Genomic DNA, 22,885 nt, shown 5'->3' on the forward strand with positions numbered 1-22,885 from the left:
CAGTGCACCAAATGTCCTCTGTGTAGGCATAACTTGCTATGAGGAGAAAGCCACAGTTGCGCACTTGTGTTAAAAGGGGACAGTAGGCTGAACCCAGAGAACACGGGAGAAATGACTCAGGTTTACTGAGTGGAACACTCTGTGTCTTTGTGCCAAAAACAGCAGCGTCTTTTCGGTTAACAGCCGAACGCGCTAACCAATTGCGCCACAGAGACTCACTGGCATGTGTGTTCTGCCTTTGGCCTGATTGCATTGCTATTTTTTTCTGATTGGCAGAAAACCTGAACTTTTTTCTGAAAAAGGCATGCCTCTCTTAGCACTGCAGTGCATTAGACTGCTCCCTTGCTTCCCTGAGTCCCCAAATACACAACCACCTTGGGCACAATAGAAGACACATTCCAGCAGATTTAGCAAGAGTGCACCAAGGATTCTATATGTAGGTACCTTGCTGAGAAGCAAGACCTGCAGTTGCATTCTTCTGTTAAAAGAGGGCAGCAGAGTGCACCAAGAGAACTTGGGGGAAGTAGCTTATGTTAACTACTTGCCATGCTCTTTATAGATCCCTCTGTTTGACTAGGTGAATTCTAATTTCTGGGGTAGAGTAAGCAATTTTTGGATCTAGATGCTGTGCGCAACAGGAATGCTATATACTGCACTGTACTGCTACTGAAAAGTTACCAATTTTACAGGATGTTCAGGTAAGCTTTGTTTCAGAAAACAACTTGCTAGAGGCACTAAGACAGATTACTGGGACAAAGGAAGAGGGTTTGGGGATTAGCACATCTCCTATGAAAGGTACAGTCACGCCCGAGACAACTCTGAGTGCCGCCTCAAATTCTAAGAAATGCAAACTAGGGACCTACGCTTTTTATTGCCAGTGGATCTTTGTGTTTCAGACAAATGTGCACGCCTCCCAGAGCCCCTTGCAATGCACTTAGGGAAATGAGGGAAGGTGCTGTGCAACCCTCTCGCTGACAATGTCTCTCTTGTCTATAATGTATCTATGAGAGAGAGAGAAATAGGCAATGCGAGAGTGAAAAAGTAAAATGGAAATGTGTCTACTGAGACCAGTATAAGGGGAAATCCTCACAATCCAGGACCGACAGTTGATTGGGAGGGCGCTTACAGGTTTCCGACACCAGACCGGTACCTGAACTCACAAACCGAAACTGCAAAGTGATGGGCATTGCCACTAGACTGCCGACCCCCTTTCGGGGCCCCAGCATATATCCTTTAGTCACACCTAGAGTTCCCAGGACAGTGCAGCATTCAGCGATTACACGAAAATATTGACAGCGCTAGGAGGCCATGCAAATGGCAGAGGTATGCTTTACAAAGCCCACGTAGCGTGCACAAAACAGCACATCAGTCAGGCCCACTTGAAGAGATGGTAAAGAGGAAATACTTCTGCTGCATCCAGTAAAACATAGAGATTGGCCTGCTTTAAAGCTTGACCATGTCCTTCATGGGTGTCTGTCAATATGATACTTCCCTGGTGCAAAGTTTACATTCGAAACGCCAGAACAACTAGGCCCAGAGCACAAAGATGCAGTCAGGTTGAAATAACGAGATACTGAAGAGCAATTTTGTATTTCAGAGTGGGAAAAGGAAGTATGACCCCGACGTGATTTGAACACACAACCTTCTGATCTGGAGTCAGACGCGCTACCATTGCGCCACGAGGTCCTTGTGGCAGTCCACCTGGTGTGTCTGATGACAGAATAAAGGTAGGAGACGTGCATGGACCTGCAGAGCCTCATTGCTTCTTTAAGTAGACTGGCTAGGATAGCTTCCTTCTGTGCATCAGTACACGCTGCAGCCAAACCCTTCCCATGAAGTCTTGATGTTTATGAATTGAATGGCAAATTTTGAAAAACTAAAGCAAGCGAGAAGAATTGCTTGCAGTTTATTGGATTTTTTGGACGTCAGCAGACGAGACCTGCGAGAGGTAAACAGAAGTCCATAGTTGGTCACGCTGAATTTTTGAGCCAAAATGCACCGTCCCTGGGTGGGCTTGAACCACCAACCTTTCGGTTAACAGCCGAACGCGCTAACCAATTGCACCACAGAGACTCATGCAGTTCTTACACAGGGGCCTGATTGGTGTGCTGTTTGCTTATGCTTCCCAGGCAACCTGAAAATATTTCTAAAATAGCTCTATTTCCCACAGCAAATCAGGGTATCAAGCACTTCCCTACCTCCCCTAATCCACAAACACAGGGGATTTAGTAGAGGACAGAGCCCATCAACAGTGCACCAAATGTCCTCTGTGTAGGCATAACTTGCTATGAGGAGAAAGCCACAGTTGCGCACTTGTGTTAAAAGGGGACAGTAGGCTGAACCCAGAGAACACGGGAGAAATGACTCAGGTTTACTGAGTGGAACACTCTGTGTCTTTGTGCCAAAAACAGCAGCGTCTTTTCGGTTAACAGCCGAACGCGCTAACCAATTGTGCCACAGAGACTCACTGGCATGTGTGTTCTGCCTTTGGCCTGATTGCATTGCTATTTTTTTCTGATTGGCAGAAAACCTGAACTTTTTTCTGAAAAAGGCATGCCTCTCTTAGCACTGCAGTGCAGTAGACTGCTCCCTTGCTTCCCTGAGTCCCCAAATACACAACCACCTTGGGCACAATAGAAGACACATTCCAGCAGATTTAGCAAGAGTGCACCAAGGATTCTATATGTAGGTACCTTGCTGAGAAGCAAGACCTGCAGTTGCATTCTTCTGTTAAAAGAGGGCAGCAGAGTGCACCAAGAGAACTTGGGGGAAGTAGCTTATGTTAACTACTTGCCATGCTCTTTATAGATCCCTCTGTTTGACTGGGTGAATTCTAATTTCTGGGGTAGAGTAAGCAATGTTTGGATCTAGATGCTGTGCGCAACAGGAATGCTATATACTGCACTGTACTGCTACTGAATAGTTACCAATTTTACAGGATGTTCAGGTAAGCTTTGTTTCAGAAAACAACTTGCTAGAGGCACTAAGACAGATTACTGGGACAAAGGAAGAGGGTTTGGGGATTAGCACATCTCCTATGAAAGGTACAGTCACGCCCGAGACAACTCTGAGTGTCACTTCAAATTTTAAGAAATGCAAACTAGGGACCTACGCTTTTTATTGCCAGTGGATCTTTGTGTTTCAGACAAATGTGCACGCCTCCCAGAGCCCCATGCAATGCACTTAGGGAAATGGGGGAAGGTGCTGTGCAACCCTCTCGCTGACAATGTCTCTCTTGTCTATAATGTATCTATGAGAGAGAGAGAAATAGGCAATGCGAGAGTGAAAAAGTAAAATGGAAATGTGTCTACTGAGACCAGTATAAGGGGAAATCCTCACAATCCAGGACCGACAGTTGATTGGGAGGGCGCTTACAGTTTTCCGACACCAGACCGGTACCTGAACTCACAAACCCAAACTGCAAAGTGATGGGCATTGCCACTAGACTGCCGACCCCCTTTCGGGGCCCCAGCATATATCCTTTAGTCACACCTAGATTTCCCAGGACAGTGCAGCATTCAGCGATTACACGAAAATATTGACAGCGCTAGGAGGCCATGCAAATGGCAGAGGTATGCTTTACAAAGCCCACGTAGCGTGCACAAAACAGCACATCAGTCAGGCCCACTTGAAGAGATGGTAAAGAGGAAATACTTCTGCTGCATCCAGTAAAACATAGAGATTGGCCTGCTTTAAAGGTTGACCATGTCCTTCATGGGTGTCTGTCAATATGATACTTCCCTGCTGCAAAGCTTACATTCGAAACGCCAGAACAACTAGGCCCAGAGCACAAAGATGCAGTCAGGTTGAAATAACGAGATACTGAAGAGCAATTTTGTATTTCAGAGTGGGAAAAGGAAGTATGACCCCGACGTGATTTGAACACACAACCTTCTGATCTGGAGTCAGACGCTACCATTGCGCCACGAGGTCCTTGTGGCAATCCACCTGGTGTGTCTGATGACAGAATAAAGGTAGGAGACGTGCATGAACCTGCAGAGCCTCATTGCTTCTTTAAGTAGACTGGCTAGGATAGCTTCCTTCTGTGCATCAGTACACGCTGCAGCCAAACCCTTCCCATGAAGTCTTGATGTTTATGAATTGAATGGCAAGTTTTGAAAAACTAAAGCTAGCGAGAAGAATTGCTTGCAGTTTATTGGATTTTTTGGACGTCAGCAGACGAGACCTGCGAGAGGTAAACAGAAGTCCATAGTTGGTCACGCTGAATTTTTGAGCCAAAATGCACCGTCCCTGGGTGGGCTTGAACCACCAACCTTTTGGTTAACAGCCGAACGCGCTAACCGATTGCGCCACAGAGACTCATGCAGTTCTTACACAGGGGCCTGATTGGTGTGCTGTTTGCTTATGCTTCCCAGGCAACCTGAAAATATTTCTAAAATAGCTCTATTTCCCACAGCAAATCAGGGTATCAAGCACTTCCCTACCTCCCCTAATCCACAAACACAGGGGATTTAGTAGAGGACAGAGCCCATCAACAGTGCACCAAATGTCCTCTGTGTAGGCATAACTTGCTATGAGGAGAAAACCACAGTTGCGCACTTGTGTTAAAAGGGGACAGTAGGCTGAACCCAGAGAACACGGGAGAAATGACTCAGGTTTACTGAGTGGAACACTCTGTGTCTTTGTGCCAAAAACAGCAGCGTCTTTTCGGTTAACAGCCGAACGCGCTAACCAATTGTGCCACAGAGACTCACTGGCATGTGTGTTCTGCCTTTGGCCTGATTGCATTGCTATTTTTTTCTGATTGGCAGAAAACCTGAACTTTTTTCTGAAAAAGGCATGCCTCTCTTAGCACTGCAGTGCATTAGACTGCTCCCTTGCTTCCCTGAGTCCCCAAATACAAAACCACCTTGGGCACAATAGAAGACACATTCCAGCAGATTTAGCAAGAGTGCACCAAGGATTCTATATGTAGGTACCTTGCTGAGAAGCAAGACCTGCAGTTGCATTCTTCTGTTAAAAGAGGGCAGCAGAGTGCACCAAAAGAACTTGGGGGAAGTAGCTTATGTTAACTACTTGCCATGCTCTTTATAGATCCCTCTGTTTGACTGGGTGAATTCTAATTTCTGGGGTAGAGTAAGCAATTTTTGGATCTAGATGCTGTGCGCAACAGGAATGCTATATACTGCACTGTACTGCTACTGAAAAGTTACCAATTTTACAGGATGTTCAGGTAAGCTTTGTTTCAGAAAACAACTTGCTAGAGGCACTAAGACAGATTACTGGGACAAAGGAAGAGGGTTTGGGGATTAGCACATCTCCTATGAAAGGTACAGTCACGCCCGAGACAACTCTGAGTGTCACCTCAAATTCTAAGAAATGCAAACTAGGGACCTACGCTTTTTATTGCCAGTGGATCTTTGTGTTTCAGACAAATGTGCACGCCTCCCAGAGCCCCTTGCAATGCACTTAGGGAAAGGGGGGAAGGTGCTGTGAAGCCCTCTCGCTGACAATGTCTCTCTTGTCTATAATGTAACTATGAGAGAGAGATTAATAGGCAATGCGAGAGTGAAAAAGTAAAATGGAAATGTGTCTACTGAGACCAGTATAAGGGGAAATCCTCACAATCCAGGACCGACAGTTGATTGGGAGGGCGCTTACAGGTTTCCGACACCAGACCGGTACCTGAACTCACAAACCCAAACTGCAAAGTGATGCCCATTGCCACTAGACTGCCGACCCCCTTTCGGGGCCCCAACATATATCCTTTAGTCACACCTAGAGTTCCCAGGACAGTGCAGCATTCAGCGATTACACGAAAATATTGACAGCGCTAGGAGGCCATGCAAATGGCAGAGGTATGCTTTACAAAGCCCACGTAGCGTGCACAAAACAGCACATCAGTCAGGCCCACTTGAAGAGATGGTAAAGAGGAAATACTTCTGCTGCATCCAGTAAAACATAGAGATTGGCCTGCTTTAAAGGTTGACCATGTCCTTCATGGGTGTCTGTCAATATGATACTTCCCTGCTGCAAAGCTTACATTCGAAACGCCAGAACAACTAGGCCCAGAGCACAAAGATGCAGTCAGGTTGAAATAACGAGATACTGAAGAGCAATTTTGTATTTCAGAGTGGGAAAAGGAAGTATGACCCCGACGTGATTTGAACACGCAACCTTCTGATCTAGAGTCAGATGCGCTACCATTGCGCCACGAGGTCCTTGTGGCAATCCACCTGGTGTGTCTGATGAAAGAATAAAGGTAGGAGACGTACATGCACCTGCAGAGCCTCATTGCTTCTTTAGGTAGACTGGCTAGGATAGCTTCCTTCTGTGCATCAGTACACGCTGCAGCCAAACCCTTCCCATGAAGTCTTGATGTTTATGAATTGAATGGCAAGTTTTGAAAAACTAAAGCAAGCGAGAAGAATTGCTTACAGTTTATTGGATTTTTTGGACGTCAGCAGACGAGACCTGCGAGAGGTAAACAGAAGTTCATAGTTGGTCATGCTGAATTTTTGAGCCAAAATGCATCGTCCCTGGGTTGGCTTGAACCACCAACCTTTCGGTTAACAGCCGAAAGCGCTAACCGATTGCACCACAGAGACTCATGCAGTGCTTACACTGGGGCCTGATTGGTGTGCTGTTTGCTTATGCTTCCCAGGCAACCTGAAAATATTTCTAAAATAGCTCTATTTCCCACAGCAAATCAGGGTATCAAGCACTTCCCTACCTCCCCTAATCCACAAACACAGGGGATTTAGTAGAGGACAGAGCCCATCAACAGTGCACCAAACGTCCTCTGTGTAGGCATAACTTGCTATGAGGAGAAAGCCACAGTTGCGCACTTGTGTTAAAAGGGGACAGTAGGCTGAACCCAGAGAACACGGGAGAAATGACTCAGGTTTACTGAGTGGAACACTCTGTGTCTTTGTGCCAAAAACAGCAGCGTCTTTTCGGTTAACAGCCGAACGCGCTAACCAATTGTGCCACAGAGACTCACTGGCATGTGTGTTCTGCCTTTGGCCTGATTGCATTGCTATTTTTTTCTGATTGGCAGAAAACCTGAACTTTTTTCTGAAAAAGGCATGCCTCTCTTAGCACTGCAGTGCATTAGACTGCTCCCTTGCTTCCCTGAGTCCCCAAATACACAACCACCTTGGGCACAATAGAAGACACATTCCAGCAGATTTAGCAAGAGTGCACCAAGGTTTCTATATGTAGGTACCTTGCTGAGAAGCAAGACCTGCAGTTGCATTCTTCTGTTAAAAGAGGGCAGCAGAGTGCACCAAGAGAACTTGGGGGAAGTAGCTTATGTTAACTACTTGCCATGATCTTTATAGATCCCTCTGTTTGACTGGGTGAATTCTAATTTCTGGGGTAGAGTAAGCAATTTTTGGATCTAGATGCTGTGCGCAACAGGAATGCTATATACTGCACTGTACTGCTACTGAAAAGTTACCAATTTTACAGGATGTTCAGGTAAGCTTTGTTTCAGAAAACAACTTGCTAGAGGCCCTAGGACAGATTACTGGGACAAAGGAAGAGGGTTTGGGGATTAGCACATCTCCTATGAAAGGTACAGTCACGCCCGAGACAACTCTGAGTGCCTCCTCAAATTCTAAGAAATGCGAACTGGGGTCCTACGCCTTTTATTGCCAGTGGATCTTTGTGTTTCAGACAAATGTGCACGCCTCCCAGAGCCCCATGCAATGCACTTAGGGAAATGGGGGAAGGTGCTGTGCAACCCTCTCGCTGACAATGTCTCTCTTGTCTATAATGTATCTATGAGAGAGAGAGAAATAGGCAATGCGAGAGTGAAAAAGTAAAATGGAAATGTGTCTACTGAGACCAGTATAAGGGGAAATCCTCACAATCCAGGAACGACAGTTGATTGGGAGGGCGCTTACAGGTTTCCGACACCAGACCGGTACCTGAACTCACAAACCCAAACTGCAAAGTGATGGGCATTGCCACTAGACTGCCGACCCCCTTTCGGGGCCCCAGCATATATCCTTTAGTCACACCTAGATTTCCCAGGACAGTGCAGCATTCAGCGATTACACGAAAATATTGACAGCGCTAGGAGGCCATGCAAATGGCAGAGGTATGCTTTACAAAGCCCACGTAGCGTGCACAAAACAGCACATCAGTCAGGCCCACTTGAAGAGATGGTAAAGAGGAAATACTTCTGCTGCATCCAGTAAAACATAGAGATTGGCCTGCTTTAAAGGTTGACCATGTCCTTCATGGGTGTCTGTCAATATGATACTTCCCTGCTGCAAAGCTTACATTCGAAACGCCAGAACAACTAGGCCCAGAGCATAAAGATGCAGTCAGGTTGAAATAACGAGATACTGAAGAGCAATTTTGTATTTCAGAGTGGGAAAAGGAAGTATGACCCCGACGTGATTTGAACACACAACCTTTTGATCTGGAGTCAGACGCGCTACCATTGCGCCACGAGGTCCTTGTGGCAATCCACCTGGTGTGTCTGATGACAGAATAAAGGTAGGAGACGTACATGCACCTGCAGAGCCTCATTGCTTCTTTAGGTAGACTGGCTAGGATAGCTTCCTTCTGTGCATCAGTACACGCTGCAGCCAAACCCTTCCCATGAAGTCTTGATGTTTATGAATTGAATGGCAAGTTTTGAAAAACTAAAGCAAGCGAGAAGAATTGCTTGCAGTTTATTGGATTTTTTGGACGTCAGCAGACGAGACCTGCGAGAGGTAAACAGAAGTCCATAGTTGGTCACGCTGAATTTTTGAGCCAAAATGCACCGTCCCTGGGTGGGCTTGAACCACCAACCTTTCGGTTAACAGCCGAACGCGCTAACCGATTGCGCCACAGAGACTCATGCAGTTCTTACACAGGGGCCTGATTGGTGTGCTGTTTGCTTATGCTTCCCAGGCAACCTGAAAATATTTCTAAAATAGCTCTATTTCCCACAGCAAATCAGGGTATCAAGCACTTCCCTACCTCCCGTAATCCACAAACACAGGGGATTTAGTAGAGGACAGAGCCCATCAACAGTGCACAAAATGTCCTCTGTGTAGGCATAACTTGCTATGAGGAGAAAACCACAGTTGCGCACTTGTGTTAAAAGGGGACAGTAGGCTGAACCCAGAGAACACGGGAGAAATGACTCAGGTTTACTGAGTGGAACACTCTGTGTCTTTGTGCCAAAAACAGCAGCGTCTTTTCGGTTAACAGCAGAACGCGCTAACCAATTGTGCCACAGAGACTCACTGGCATGTGTGTTCTGCCTTTGGCCTGATTGCATTGCTATTTTTTTCTGATTGGCAGAAAACCTGAACTTTTTTCTGAAAAAGGCATGCCTCTCTTAGCACTGCAGTGCATTAGACTGCTCCCTTGCTTCCCTGAGTCCCCAAATACAAAACCACCTTGGGCACAATAGAAGACACATTCCAGCAGATTTAGCAAGAGTGCACCAAGGATTCTATATGTAGGTACCTTGCTGAGAAGCAAGACCTGCAGTTGCATTCTTCTGTTAAAAGAGGGCAGCAGAGTGCACCAAGATAACTTGGGGGAAGTAGCTTATGTTAACTACTTGCCATGCTCTTTATAGATCCCTCTGTTTGACTGGGTGAATTCTAATTTCTGGGGTAGAGTAAGCAATTTTTGGATCTAGATGCTGTGCGCAACAGGAATGCTATATACTGCACTGTACTGCTACTGAAAAGTTACCAATTTTACAGGATGTTCAGGTAAGCTTTGTTTCAGAAAACAACTTGCTAGATGCACTAAGACAGATTACTGGGACAAAGGAAGAGGGTTTGGGGATTAGCACATCTCCTATGAAAGGTACAGTCACGCCCGAGACAACTCTGAGTGTCACCTCAAATTCTAAGAAATGCAAACTAGGGACCTACGCTTTTTATTGCCAGTGGATCTTTGTGTTTCAGACAAATGTGCACGCCTCCCAGAGCCCCTTGCAATGCACTTAGGGAAAGGGGGGAAGCTGCTGTGAAGCCCTCTCGCTGACAATGTCTCTCTTGTCTATAATGTAACTATGAGAGAGATAGAAATAGGCAATGCGAGAGTGAAAAAGTAAAATGGAAATGTGTCTACTGAGACCAGTATAAGGGGAAATCCTCACAATCCAGGACCGACAGTTGATTGGGAGGGCGCTTACAGGTTTCCGACACCAGACCGGTACCTGAACTCACAAACCCAAACTGCAAAGTGATGCCCATTGCCACTAGACTGCCGACCCCCTTTCGGGGCCCCAACATATATCCTTTAGTCACACCTAGAGTTCCCAGGACAGTGCAGCATTCAGCGATTACACGAAAATATTGACAGCGCTAGGAGGCCATGCAAATGGCAGAGGTATGCTTTACAAAGCCCACGTAGTGTGCACAAAACAGCACATCAGTCAGGCCCACTTGAAGAGATGGTAAAGAGGAAATACTTCTGCTGCATCCAGTAAAACATAGAGATTGGCCTGCTTTAAAGGTTGACCATGTCCTTCATGGGTGTCTGTCAATATGATACTTCCCTGCTGCAAAGCTTACATTCGAAACGCCAGAACAACTAGGCCCAGAGCACAAAGATGCAGTCAGGTTGAAATAACGAGATACTGAAGAGCAATTTTGTATTTCAGAGTGGGAAAAGGAAGTATGACCCCGACGTGATTTGAACACACAACCTTTTGATCTGGAGTCAGACGCGCTACCATTGCGCCACGAGGTCCTTGTGGCAATCCACCTGGTGTGTCTGATGACAGAATAAAGGTAGGAGACGTACATGCACCTGCAGAGCCTCATTGCTTCTTTAGGTAGACTGGCTAGGATAGCTTCCTTCTGTGCATCAGTACACGCTGCAGCCAAACCCTTCCCATGAAGTCTTGATGTTTATGAATTGAATGGCAAGTTTTGAAAAACTAAAGCAAGCGAGAAGAATTGCTTGCAGTTTATTGGATTTTTTGGACGTCAGCAGACGAGACCTGCGAGAGGTAAACAGAAGTTCATAGTTGGTCACGCTGAATTTTTGAGCCAAAATGCATCGTCCCTGGGTTGGCTTGAACCACCAACCTTTCGGTTAACAGCCGAACGCGCTAACCGATTGCGCCACAGAGACTCATGCAATTCCTACACAGGGGCCTGATTGGTGTGCTGTTTGCTTATGCTTCCCAGGCAACCTGAAAATATTTCTAAAATAGCTCTATTTCCCACAGCAAATCAGGGTATCAAGCACTTCCCTACCTCCCCTAATCCACAAACACAGGGGATTTAGTAGAGGACAGAGCCCATCAACAGTGCACCAAATGTCCTCTGTGTAGGCATAACTTGCTATGAGGAGAAAGCCACAGTTGCGCACTTGTGTTAAAAGGGGACAGTAGGCTGAACCCAGAGAACACGGGAGAAATGACTCAGGTTTACTGAGTGGAACACTCTGTGTCTTTGTGCCAAAAACAGCAGCGTCTTTTCGGTTAACAGCCGAACGCGCTAACCAATTGTGCCACAGAGACTCACTGGCATGTGTGTTCTGCCTTTGGCCTGATTGCATTGCTATTTTTTTCTGATTGGCAGAAAACCTGAACTTTTTTCTGAAAAAGGCATGCCTCTCTTAGCACTGCAGTGCATTAGACTGCTCCCTTGCTTCCCTGAGTCCCCAAATACACAACCACCTTGGGCACAATAGAAGACACATTCCAGCAGATTTAGCAAGAGTGCACCAAGGTTTCTATATGTAGGTACCTTGCTGAGAAGCAAGACCTGCAGTTGCATTCTTCTGTTAAAAGAGGGCAGCAGAGTGCACCAAGAGAACTTGGGGGAAGTAGCTTATGTTAACTACTTGCCATGATCTTTATAGATCCCTCTGTTTGACTGGGTGAATTCTAATTTCTGGGGTAGAGTAAGCAATTTTTGGATCTAGATGCTGTGCGCAACAGGAATGCTATATACTGCACTGTACTGCTACTGAAAAGTTACCAATTTTACAGGATGTTCAGGTAAGCTTTGTTTCAGAAAACAACTTGCTAGAGGCCCTAGGACAGATTACTGGGACAAAGGAAGAGGGTTTGGGGATTAGCACATCTCCTATGAAAGGTACAGTCACGCCCGAGACAACTCTGAGTGCCTCCTCAAATTCTAAGAAATGCGAACTGGGGTCCTACGCCTTTTATTGCCAGTGGATTTTTGTGTTTCAGACAAATGTGCACGCCTCCCAGAGCCCCATGCAATGCACTTAGGGAAATGGGGGAAGGTGCTGTGAAGCCCTCTCGCTGACAATGTCTCTCTTGTCAATAATGTATCTATGAGAGAGAGAGAAATAGGCAATGCGAGAGTGAAAAAGTAAAATGGAAATGTGTCTACTGAGACCAGTATAAGGGGAAATCCTCACAATCCAGGACTGACAGTTGATTGGGAGGGCGCTTACAGTTTTCTGACACCAGACCGGTACCTGAACTCACAAACCCAAACTGCAAAGTGATGGGCATTGCCACTAGACTGCCGACCCCCTTTCGGGGCCCCAGCATATATCGTTTGGTCACACCTAGAGTTCCCAGGACAGTGCAGCATTCAGCGATTACACGAAAATATTGACAGCGCTAGGAGGCCATGCAAATGGCAGAGGTATGCTTTACAAAGCCCACGTAGCGTGCACAAAACAGCACATCAGTCAGGCCCACTTGAAGAGATGGTAAAGAGGAAATACTTCTGCTGCATCCAGTAAAACATAGAGATTGGCCTGCTTTAAAGGTTGACCATGTCCTTCATGGGTGTCTGCAAATATGATACTTCCCTGCTGCAAAGCTTACATTCGAAACGCCAGAACAACTAGGCCCAGAGCACAAAGATGCAGTCAGGTTGAAATAACGAATTACTGAAGAGCAATTTTATATTTCAGAGTGGGAAAAGCAAATATGCCCCCGACGTGATTTGAACACGAAACCTTCTGATCTGGAGTCAGACGCGCTACCATTGCGCCACGAGGTCCTTGCAGAAATCCACCTGGTATGTCTGATGACAGAATAAAGGTAGGAGACGTGCATGGACCTGCAGAGCCTCATTGCTTCTTTAAGTAGACTGGCTAGGATAGCTTCCTTCTGTGCATCAGTACACGCTGCAGCCAAACCCTTCCCATGAAGTCTTGATGTTTATGAATTGAATGGCAAGTTTTGAAAAACTAAAGCAAGCGAGAAGAATTGCTTACAGTTTATTGGATTTTTTGGACGTCAGCAGACGAGACCTGCGAGAGGTAAACAGAAGTTCATAGTTGGTCATGCTGAATTTTTGAGCCAAAATGCACCGTCCCTGGGTGGGCTTGAACCACCAACCTTTCGGTTAACAGCCGAACGCGCTAACCGATTGCGCCACAGAGACTCATGCAGTTCTTACACAGGGGCCTGATTGGTGTGCTGTTTGCTTATGCTTCCCAGGCAACCTGAAAATATTTCTAAAATAGCTCTATTTCCCACAGCAAATCAGGGTATCAAGCACTTCCCTACCTCCCCTAATCCACAAACACAGGGGATTTAGTAGAGGACAGAGCCTATCAACAGTGCACCAAATGTCCTCTGTGTAGGCATAACTTGCTATGAGGAGAAAGCCACAGTTGCGCACTTGTGTTAAAAGGGGACAGTAGGCTGAACCCAGAGAACACGGGAGAAATGACTCAGGTTTACTGAGTGGAACACTCTGTGTCTTTGTGACAAAAACAGCAGCGTCTTTTCGGTTAACAGCCGAACGCGCTAACCAATTGCGCCACAGAGACTCACTGGCATGTGTGTTCTGCCTTTGGCCTGATTGCATTGCTATTTTTTTCTGATTGGCAGAAAACCTGAACTTTTTTCTGAAAAAGGCATGCCTCTCTTAGCACTGCAGTGCAGTAGACTGCTCCCTTGCTTCCCTGAGTCCCCAAATACACAACCACCTTGGGCACAATAGAAGACACATTCCAGCAGATTTAGCAAGAGTGCACCAAGGATTCTATATGTAGGTACCTTGCTGAGAAGCAAGACCTGCAGTTGCATTCTTCTGTTAAAAGAGGGCAGCAGAGTGCACCAAGAGAACTTGGGGGAAGTAGCTTATGTTAACTACTTGCCATGCTCTTTATAGATCCCTCTGTTTGACTGGGTGAATTCTAATTTCTGGGGTAGAGTAAGCAATTTTTGGATCTAGATGCTGTGCGCAACAGGAATGCTATATACTGCACTGTACTGCTACTGAATAGTTACCAATTTTACAGGATGTTCAGGTAAGCTTTGTTTCAGAAAACTACTTGCTAGAGGCACTAAGACAGATTACTGGGACAAAGGAAGAGGGTTTGGGGATTAGCACATCTCCTATGAAAGGTACAGTCACGCCCGAGACAACTCTGAGTGTCACTTCAAATTTTAAGAAATGCAAACTAGGGACCTACGCTTTTTATTGCCAGTGGATCTTTGTGTTTCAGACAAATGTGCACGCCTCCCAGAGCCCCATGCAATGCACTTAGGGAATTGGGGGAAGGTGCTGTGCAACCCTCTCGCTGACAATGTCTCTCTTGTCTATAATGTATCTATGAGAGAGAGAGAAATAGGCAATGCGAGAGTGAAAAAGTAAAATGGAAATGTGTCTACTGAGACCAGTATAAGGGGAAATCCTCACAATCCAGGACCGACAGTTGATTGGGAGGGCGCTTACAGGTTTCCGACACCAGACCGGTACCTGAACTCACAAACCCAAACTGCAAAGTGATGGGCATTGCCACTAGACTGCCGACCCCCTTTCGGGGCCCCAGCATATATCCTTTAGTCACACCTAGAGTTCCCAGGACAGTGCAGCATTCAGCGATTACACGAAAATATTGACAGCGCTAGGAGGCCATGCAAATGGCAAAGGTATGCTTTACAAAGCCCACGTAGCGTGCACAAAACAGCACATCAGTCAGGCCCACTTGAAGAGATGGTAAAGAGGAAATACTTCTGCTGCATCCAGTAAAACATAGAGATTGGCCTGCTTTAAAGGTTGACCATGTCCTTCATGGGTGTCTGTCAATATGATACTTCCCTGCTGCAAAGCTTACATTCGAAATGCCAGAACAACTAGGCCCAGAGCACAAAGATGCAGTTAGGTTGAAATAACGAGATACTGAAGAGCAATTTTATATTTCAGAGTGGGAAAAGCAAATATGCCCCCGACGCTTCTGATCTGGAGTCAGACGCGCTACCATTGCGCCACGAGGTCCTTGCGGCAGTTCACCTGGTGTGTCTGATGACAGAATAAAGGTAGGAGACGTACATGCACCTGCAGAGCCTCATTGCTTCTTTAAGTAGACTGGCTAGGATAGCTTCCTTCTGTGCATCAGTACACGCTGAAGCCAAACCCTTCCCATGAAGTCTTGATGTTTATGAATTGAATGGCAAGTTTTGAAAAACTAAAGCAAGCGAGAAGAATTGCTTGCAGTTTATTGGATTTTTTGGACGTCAGCAGACGAGACCTGCGAGAGGTAAACAGAAGTTCATAGTTGGTCATGCTGAATTTTTGAGCCAAAATGCATCGTCCCTGGGTGGGCTTGAACCACCAACCTTTCGGTTAACAGCCGAACGCGCTAACCGATTGTGCCACAGAGACTCATGCAGTGCTTACACTGGGGCCTGATTGGTGTGCTGTTTGCTTATGCTTCCCAGGCAACCTGAAAATATTTCTAAAATAGCTCTATTTCCAACAGCAAATCAGGGTATCAAGCACTTCCCTACCTCCCGTAATCCACAAACACAGGGGATTTAGTAGAGGACAGAGCCCATCAACAGTGCACCAAATGCCCTCTGTGTAGGCATAACTTGCTATGAGGAGAAAGCCACAGTTGCGCACTTGTGTTAAAAGGGGACAGTAGGCTGAACCCAGAGAACACGGGAGAAATGACTCAGGTTTACTGAGTGGAACACTCTGTGTCTTTGTGCCCAAAACAGCAGCGTCTTTTCGGTTAACAGCCGAACGCGCTAACCAATTGCGCCACAGAGACTCACTGGCATGTGTGTTCTGCCTTTGGCCTGATTGCATTGCTATTTTTTTCTGATTGGCAGAAAACCTGAACTTTTTTCTGAAAAAGGCATGCCTCTCTTAGCACTGCAGTGCATTAGACTGCTCCCTTGCTTCCCTGAGTCCCCAAATACACAACCACCTTGGGCACAATAGAAGACACATTCCAGCAGATTTAGCAAGAGTGCACCAAGGATTCTATGTGTAGGTACCTTGCTGAGAAGCAAGACCTGCAGTTGCATTCTTCTGTTAAAAGAGGGCAGCAGAGTGCACCAAGAGAACTTGGGGGAAGTAGCTTATGTTAACTACTTGCCATGCTCTTTATAGATCCCTCTGTTTGACTGGGTGAATTCTAATTTCTGGGGTAGAGTAAGCAATTTTTGGATCTAGATGCTGTGCGCAACAGGAATGCTATATACTGCACTGTACTGCTACTGAAAAGTTACCAATTTTACAGGATGTTCAGGTAAGCTTTGTTTCAGAAAACAACTTGCTAGAGGCCCTAGGACAGGTTACTGGGACAAAGGAAGAGGGTTTGGGGATTAGCACTTCTCCTATGAAAGGTACAGTCACGCCCGAGACAACTCTGAGTGCCTCCTCAAATTCTAAGAAATGCGAACTGGGGTCCTACGCCTTTTATTGCCAGTGGATCTTTGTGTTTCAGACAAATGTGCACGCCTCCCAGAGCCCCATGCAATGCACTTAGGGAAATGGGGGAAGGTGCTGTGAAGCCCTCTCGCTGACAATGTCTCTCTTGTCTATAATGTATCTATGAGAGAGAGAGAAATAGGCAATGCGAGAGTGAAAAAGTAAAATTGAAATGTGTCTACTGAGACCAGTATAAGGGGAAATCCTCACAATCCAGGACCGACAGTTGATTGGGAGGGCGCTTACAGGTTTCCGACACCAGACCGGTACCTGAACTCACAAACCCAAACTGCAAAGTGATGGGCATTGCCACTAGACTGCCGACCCCCTTTCGGGGCCCCAACATATATCCTTTAGTCACACCTAGAGTTCCCAGGACACTGCAGCATTCAGCGATTACACGAAAATATTGACAGCGCTAGGAGGCCATGCAAATGGCAGAGGTATGCTTTACAAAGCCCACGTAGCGTGCACAAAACAGCACATCAGTCAGGCCCACTTGAAGAGATGGTAAAGAGGAAATACTTCTGCTGCATCCAGTAAAACATAGAGATTGCCCTGCTTTAAAGGTTGACCATGTCCTTCATGGGTGTCTGTCAATATGATACTTCCCTGCTGCAAAGTTTACATTCGAAACGCCAGAACAACTAGGCCCAGAGCACAAAGATGCAGTCAGGTTGAAATAACGAGATACTGAAGAGCAATTTTGTATTTCAGAGTGGGAAAAGGAAGTATGACCCCGACGTGATTTGAACACACAACCTTCTGATCTGGAGTCAGATGCGCTACCATTGCGCCACGAGGTCCTTGTGGCAATCCACCTGGTGTGTCTGATGACAGAATAAAGGTAGGAGACGTACATGCACCTGCAGAGCCTCATTGCTTCTTTAGGTAGACTGGCTAGGATAGCTTCCTTCTGTGCATCAGTACACGCTGCAGCCAAACCCTTCCCATGAAGTCTTGATGTTTATGAATTGAATGGCAAGTTTTGAAAAACTAAAGCAAGCGAGAAGAATTGCTTGCAGTTTATTGGATTTTTTGGACGTCAGCAGACGAGACCCCTGCGAGAGGTAAACAGAAGTTCATAGTTGGTCATGCTGAATTTTTGAGCCAAAATGCATCGTCCCTGGGTGGGCTTGAACCACCAACCTTTCGGTTAACAGCCTAAAGCGCTAACCGATTGCGCCACAGAGACTCATGCAGTGCTTACACTGGGGCCTGATTGGTGTGCTGTTTGCTTATGCTCCCCAGGCAACCTGAAAATACTTCTAAAATAGCTCTATTTCCCACAGCAAATCAGGGTATCAAGCACTTCCCTACCTCCCGTAATCCACAAACACAGGGGATTTAGTAGAGGACAGAGCCCATCAACAGTGCACCAAATGTCCTCTGTGTAGGCATAACTTGCTATGAGGAGAAAGCCACAGTTGCGCACTTGTGTTAAAAGGGGACAGTAGGCTGAACCCAGAGAACACGGGAGAAATGACTCAGGTTTACTGAGTGGAACACTCTGTGTCTTTGTGCCAAAAACAGCAGCGTCTTTTCGGTTAACAGCCGAACGCGCTAACCAATTGCGCCACAGAGACTCACTGGCATGTGTGTTCTGCCTTTGGCCTGATTGCATTGCTATTTTTTTCTGATTGGCAGAAAACCTGAACTTTTTTCTGAAAAAGGCATGCCTCTCTTAGCACTGCAGTGCATTAGACTGCTCCCTTGCTTCCCTGAGTCGCCAAATACACAACCACCTTGGGCACAATAGAAGACACATTCCAGCAGATTTAGCAAGAGTGCACCAAGGTTTCTATATGTAGGTACCTTTCTGAGAAGCAAGACCTGCAGTTGCATTCTTCTGTTAAAAGATGGCAGCAGAGTGCACCAAGAGAACTTGGGGGAAGTAGCTTATGTTAAATACTTGCCATGCTCTTTATAGATCCCTCTGTTTGACTGGGTGAATTCTAATTTCTGGGGTAGAGTAAGCAATTTTTGGATCTAGATGCTGTGCGCAACAGGAATGCTATATACTGCACTGTACTGCTACTGAAAAGTTACCAATTTTACAGGATGTTCAGGTAAGCTTTGTTTCAGAAAACAACTTGCTAGAGGCACTAAGACAGATTACTGGGACAAAGGAAGAGGGTTTGGGGATTAGCACATCTCCTATGAAAGGTACAGTCACGCCCGAGACAACTCTGAGTGTCACCTCAAATTCTAAGAAATGCAAACTAGGGTCCTACGCCTTTTATTGCCAGTGGATCTTTGTGTTTCAGACAAATGTGCACGCCTCCCAGAGCCCCATGCAATGCACTTAGGGAAATGGGGGAAGGTGCTGTGCAACCCTCTCGCTGACAATGTCTCTCTTGTCTATAATGTATCTATGAGAGAGAGAGAAATAGGCAATGCGAGAGTGAAAAAGTAAAATGGAAATGTGTCTACTGAGACCAGTATAAGGGGAAATCCTCACAATCCAGGACCGACAGTTGATTGGGAGGGCGCTTACAGGTTTCCGACACCAGACCGGTACCTGAGCTCACAAACCCAAACTGCAAAGTGATGCCCATTGCCACTAGACTGCCGACCCCCTTTCGGGGCCCCAGCATATATCCTTTAGTCACACCTAGAGTTCCCAGGACAGTGCAGCATTCAGCGATTACACGAAAATATTGACAGCGCTAGGAGGCCATGCAAATGGCAGAGGTATGCTTTACAAAGCCCACGTAGCGTGCACAAAACAGCACATCAGTCAGGCCCACTTGAAGAGATGGTAAAGAGGAAATACTTCTGCTGCATCCAGTAAAACATAGAGATTGGCAGCTTTAAAGGTTGACCATGTCCTTCATGGGTGTCTGTCAATATGATACTTCCCTGCTGCAAAGCTTACATTCGAAACGCCAGAACAACTAGGCCGAGAGCACAAAGATGCAGTCAGGTTGAAATAACGAGATACTGAAGAGCAATTTTGTATTTCAGAGTGGGAAAAGCAAATATGACCCCGACGTGATTTGAACACGCAACCTTCTGATCTGGAGTCAGACGCGCTACCATTGCGCCACAAGGTCCTTGTGGCAGTCCACCTGGTGTGTCTGATGACAGAATAAAGGTAGGAGACGTACATGCACCTGCAGAGCCTCATTGCTTCTTTAGGTAGACTGGCTAGGATAGCTTCCTTCTATGCATCAGTACACGCTGCAGCCAAACCCTTCCCATGAAGTCTTGATGTTTATGAATTGAATGGCAGGTTTTGAAAAACTAAAGCAAGCGAGAAGAATTGCTTGCAGTTTATTGGATTTTTTGGACGTCAGCAGACGAGACCTGCGAGAGGTAAACAGAAGTCCATAGTTGGTCACGCTGAATTTTTGAGCCAAAATGCACCATCCCTGGGTGGGCTTGAACCATCAACCTTTCGGTTAACAGCCGAACACGCTAACCGATTGCGCCACAGAGACTCATGCAGTTCTTACACAGGGGCCTGATTGGTGTGCTGTTTGCTTATGCTTCCCAGGCAACCTGAAAATATTTCTAAAATAGCTCTATTTCCCTCAGCAAATCAGGGTATCAAGCACTTCCCTACCTCCCCTAATCCACAAACACAGGGGATTTAGTAGAGGACAGAGCCCATCAACAGTGCACCAAATGTCCTCTGTATAGGCATAACTTGCTATGAGGAGAAAGCCACAGTTGCGCACTTGTGTTAAAAGGGGACAGTAGGCTGAACCCAGAGAACACGGGAGAAATGACTCAGGTTTACTGAGTGGAACACTCTGTGTCTTTGTGCCAAAAACAGCAGCGTCTTTTCGGTTAACAGCCGAACGCGCTAACCAATTGCGCCACAGAGACTCACTGGCATGTGTGTTCTGCCTTTGGCCTGATTGCATTGCTATTTTTTTCTGATTGGCAGAAAACCTGAACTTGTTTCTGAAAAAGGCATGCCTCTCTTAGCACTGCAGTGCATTAGACTGCTCCCTTGCTTCCCTGAGTCCCCAAATACACAACCACCTTGGGCACAATAGAAGACACATTCCAGCAGATTTAGCAAGAGTGCACCAAGGATTCTATATGTAGGTACCTTGCTGAGAAGCAAGACCTGCATTTGCATTCTTCTGTTAAAAGAGGGCAGCAGAGTGCACCAAGAGAACTTGGGGGAAGTAGCTTATGTTAACTACTTGCCATGCTCTTTATAGATCCCTCTGTTTGACTGGGTGAATTCTAATTTCTGGGTAGAGTAAGCAATTTTTGGATCTAGATGCTGTGCGCAACAGGAATGCTATATACTGCACTGTACTGCTACTGAAAAGTTACCAATTTTACAGGATGTTCAGGTAAGCTTTGTTTCAGAAAACAACTTGCTAGAGACACTAAGACAGATTACTGGGACAAAGGAAGAGGGTTTGGGGATTAGCACATCTCCTATGAAAGGTACAGTCACGCCCGAGACAACTCTGAGTGTCACCTCAAATTCTAAGAAATGCAAACTAGGGACCTACGCTTTTTATTGCCAGTGGATCTTTGTGTTTCAGACAAATGTGCACGCCTCCCAGAGCCCCTTGCAATGCACTTAGGGAAATGGGGGAAGGTGCTGTGAAGCCCTCTCGCTGACAATGTCTCTCTTGTCTATAATGTATCTATGAGAGAGAGAGAAATAGGCAATGCGAGAGTGAAAAAGTAAAATGGAAATGTGTCTACTGAGACCAGTATAAGGGGAAATCCTCACAATCCAGGACCGACAGTTGATTGGGAGGGCGCTTACAGGTTTCCGACACCAGACCGGTACCTGAACTCACAAACCCAAACTGCAAAGTGATGGGCATTGCCACTAGACTGCCGACCCCCTTTCGGGGCCCCAGTATATATCCTTTAGTCACACTTAGAGTTCCCAGGACAGTGCAGCATTCAGCGATTACACGAAAATATTGACAGCGCTAGGAGGCCATGCAAATGGCAGAGGTATGCTTTACAAAGCCCACGTAGCGTGCACAAAACAGCACATCAGTCAGGCCCACTTGAAGAGATGGTAAAGAGGAAATACTTCTGCTGCATCCAGTAAAACATAGAGATTGGCCTGCTTTAAAGGTTGACCATGTCCTTCATGGGTGTCTGTCAATATGATACTTCCCTGCTGCAAAGCTTACATTCGAAACGCCAGAACAACTAGGCCCAGAGCACAAAGATGCAGTCAGGTTGAAATAACGAGATACTGAAGAGCAATTTTATATTTCAGAGTGGGAAAAGCAAATTTGACCCCGATGTGATTTGAACACGCAACCGTCTGATCTGGAGTCAGACGCGCTACCATTGCGCCACGAGGTCCTTGTGGCAGTCCACCTGGTGTGTCTGATGACAGAATAAAGGTAGGAGACGTACATGCACCTGCAAAGCCTCATTGCTTATTTAAGTAGACTGGCTAGGATAGCTTCCTTCTGTGCATCAGTACACGCTGCAGCCAAACCCTTCCCATGAAGTCTTGATGTTTATGAATTGAATGGCAAGTTTTGAAAAACTAAAGCAAGCGAGAAGAATTGCTTGCAGTTTATTGGATTTTTTGGACGTCAGTAGACGAGACCTGCGAGAGGTAAACAGAAGTTCATAGTTGGTCATGCTGAATTTTTGAGCCAAAATGCATCGTCCCTGGGTGGGCTTGAACCACCAACCTTTCGATTAACAGCCGAACGCGCTAACCGATTGCGCCACAGAGACTCATGCAATTCCTACACAGGGGCCTGATTGGTGTGCTGTTTGCTTATGCTTCCCAGGCAACCTGAAAATATTTCTAAAATAGCTCTATTTCCCACAGCAAATCAGGGTATCAAGCACTTCCCTACCTCCCCTAATCCACAAACACAGGGGATTTAGTAGAGGACAGAGCCCATCAACAGTGCACCAAATGTCCTCTGTGTAGGCATAACTTGCTATGAGGAGAAAGCCACAGTTGCGCACTTGTGTTAAAAGGGGACAGTAGGCTGAACCCAGAGAACACGGGAGAAATGACTCAGGTTTACTGAGTGGAACACTCTGTGTCTTTGTGCCAAAAACAGCAGCGTCTTTTCGGTTAACAGCCGAACGCGCTAACCAATTGTGCCACAGAGACTCACTGGCATGTGTGTTCTGCCTTTGGCCTGATTGCATTGCTATTTTTTTCTGATTGGCAGAAAACCTGAACTTTTTTCTGAAAAAGGCATGCCTCTCTTAGCACTGCAGTGCATTAGACTGCTCCCTTGCTTCCCTGAGTCCCCAAATACACAACCACCTTGGGCACAATAGAAGACACATTCCAGCAGATTTAGCAA

The 22,885-nt window shown here is 46.2% G+C and overlaps 14 non-coding genes across 14 annotated transcripts; all 14 read right to left on the bottom strand.

Annotated features, from left to right (window-relative positions):
- Window positions 1-1,614: 1,614 nt before the first annotated feature.
- Window positions 1,615-1,686, bottom strand: TRNAW-CCA (transfer RNA tryptophan (anticodon CCA)). Its single transcript has one exon. It is a non-coding gene; the product is annotated as a tRNA-Trp (tRNA).
- A 313-nt stretch (window positions 1,687-1,999) lies between these two features.
- On the bottom strand, window positions 2,000-2,073 carry TRNAN-GUU (transfer RNA asparagine (anticodon GUU)). Its single transcript has one exon. It is a non-coding gene; the product is annotated as a tRNA-Asn (tRNA).
- Window positions 2,074-4,246: 2,173 nt separating this feature from the next.
- On the bottom strand, window positions 4,247-4,320 carry TRNAN-GUU (transfer RNA asparagine (anticodon GUU)). Its single transcript has one exon. It is a non-coding gene; the product is annotated as a tRNA-Asn (tRNA).
- A 4,039-nt stretch (window positions 4,321-8,359) lies between these two features.
- On the bottom strand, window positions 8,360-8,431 carry TRNAW-CCA (transfer RNA tryptophan (anticodon CCA)). Its single transcript has one exon. It is a non-coding gene; the product is annotated as a tRNA-Trp (tRNA).
- Window positions 8,432-8,744: 313 nt separating this feature from the next.
- Window positions 8,745-8,818, bottom strand: TRNAN-GUU (transfer RNA asparagine (anticodon GUU)). The gene has a single exon. It is a non-coding gene; the product is annotated as a tRNA-Asn (tRNA).
- Window positions 8,819-10,608: 1,790 nt separating this feature from the next.
- TRNAW-CCA (transfer RNA tryptophan (anticodon CCA)) lies at window positions 10,609-10,680 on the bottom strand. The gene has a single exon. It is a non-coding gene; the product is annotated as a tRNA-Trp (tRNA).
- Window positions 10,681-10,993: 313 nt separating this feature from the next.
- Window positions 10,994-11,067, bottom strand: TRNAN-GUU (transfer RNA asparagine (anticodon GUU)). Its single transcript has one exon. It is a non-coding gene; the product is annotated as a tRNA-Asn (tRNA).
- A 1,790-nt stretch (window positions 11,068-12,857) lies between these two features.
- On the bottom strand, window positions 12,858-12,929 carry TRNAW-CCA (transfer RNA tryptophan (anticodon CCA)). Its single transcript has one exon. It is a non-coding gene; the product is annotated as a tRNA-Trp (tRNA).
- A 313-nt stretch (window positions 12,930-13,242) lies between these two features.
- Window positions 13,243-13,316, bottom strand: TRNAN-GUU (transfer RNA asparagine (anticodon GUU)). The gene has a single exon. It is a non-coding gene; the product is annotated as a tRNA-Asn (tRNA).
- A 2,158-nt stretch (window positions 13,317-15,474) lies between these two features.
- Window positions 15,475-15,548, bottom strand: TRNAN-GUU (transfer RNA asparagine (anticodon GUU)). Its single transcript has one exon. It is a non-coding gene; the product is annotated as a tRNA-Asn (tRNA).
- Window positions 15,549-17,338: 1,790 nt separating this feature from the next.
- On the bottom strand, window positions 17,339-17,410 carry TRNAW-CCA (transfer RNA tryptophan (anticodon CCA)). The gene has a single exon. It is a non-coding gene; the product is annotated as a tRNA-Trp (tRNA).
- A 2,178-nt stretch (window positions 17,411-19,588) lies between these two features.
- On the bottom strand, window positions 19,589-19,660 carry TRNAW-CCA (transfer RNA tryptophan (anticodon CCA)). Its single transcript has one exon. It is a non-coding gene; the product is annotated as a tRNA-Trp (tRNA).
- Window positions 19,661-21,836: 2,176 nt separating this feature from the next.
- TRNAW-CCA (transfer RNA tryptophan (anticodon CCA)) lies at window positions 21,837-21,908 on the bottom strand. The gene has a single exon. It is a non-coding gene; the product is annotated as a tRNA-Trp (tRNA).
- A 313-nt stretch (window positions 21,909-22,221) lies between these two features.
- On the bottom strand, window positions 22,222-22,295 carry TRNAN-GUU (transfer RNA asparagine (anticodon GUU)). The gene has a single exon. It is a non-coding gene; the product is annotated as a tRNA-Asn (tRNA).
- Window positions 22,296-22,885: the final 590 nt, after the last annotated feature.

The sequence above is a fragment of the Ambystoma mexicanum genome, chromosome 11 (genome assembly GCF_040938575.1).
Source record: "Ambystoma mexicanum isolate Mex_15411 chromosome 11, UKY_AmexF1_1, whole genome shotgun sequence".
Classification (NCBI taxonomy): domain Eukaryota; kingdom Metazoa; phylum Chordata; class Amphibia; order Caudata; family Ambystomatidae; genus Ambystoma; species Ambystoma mexicanum.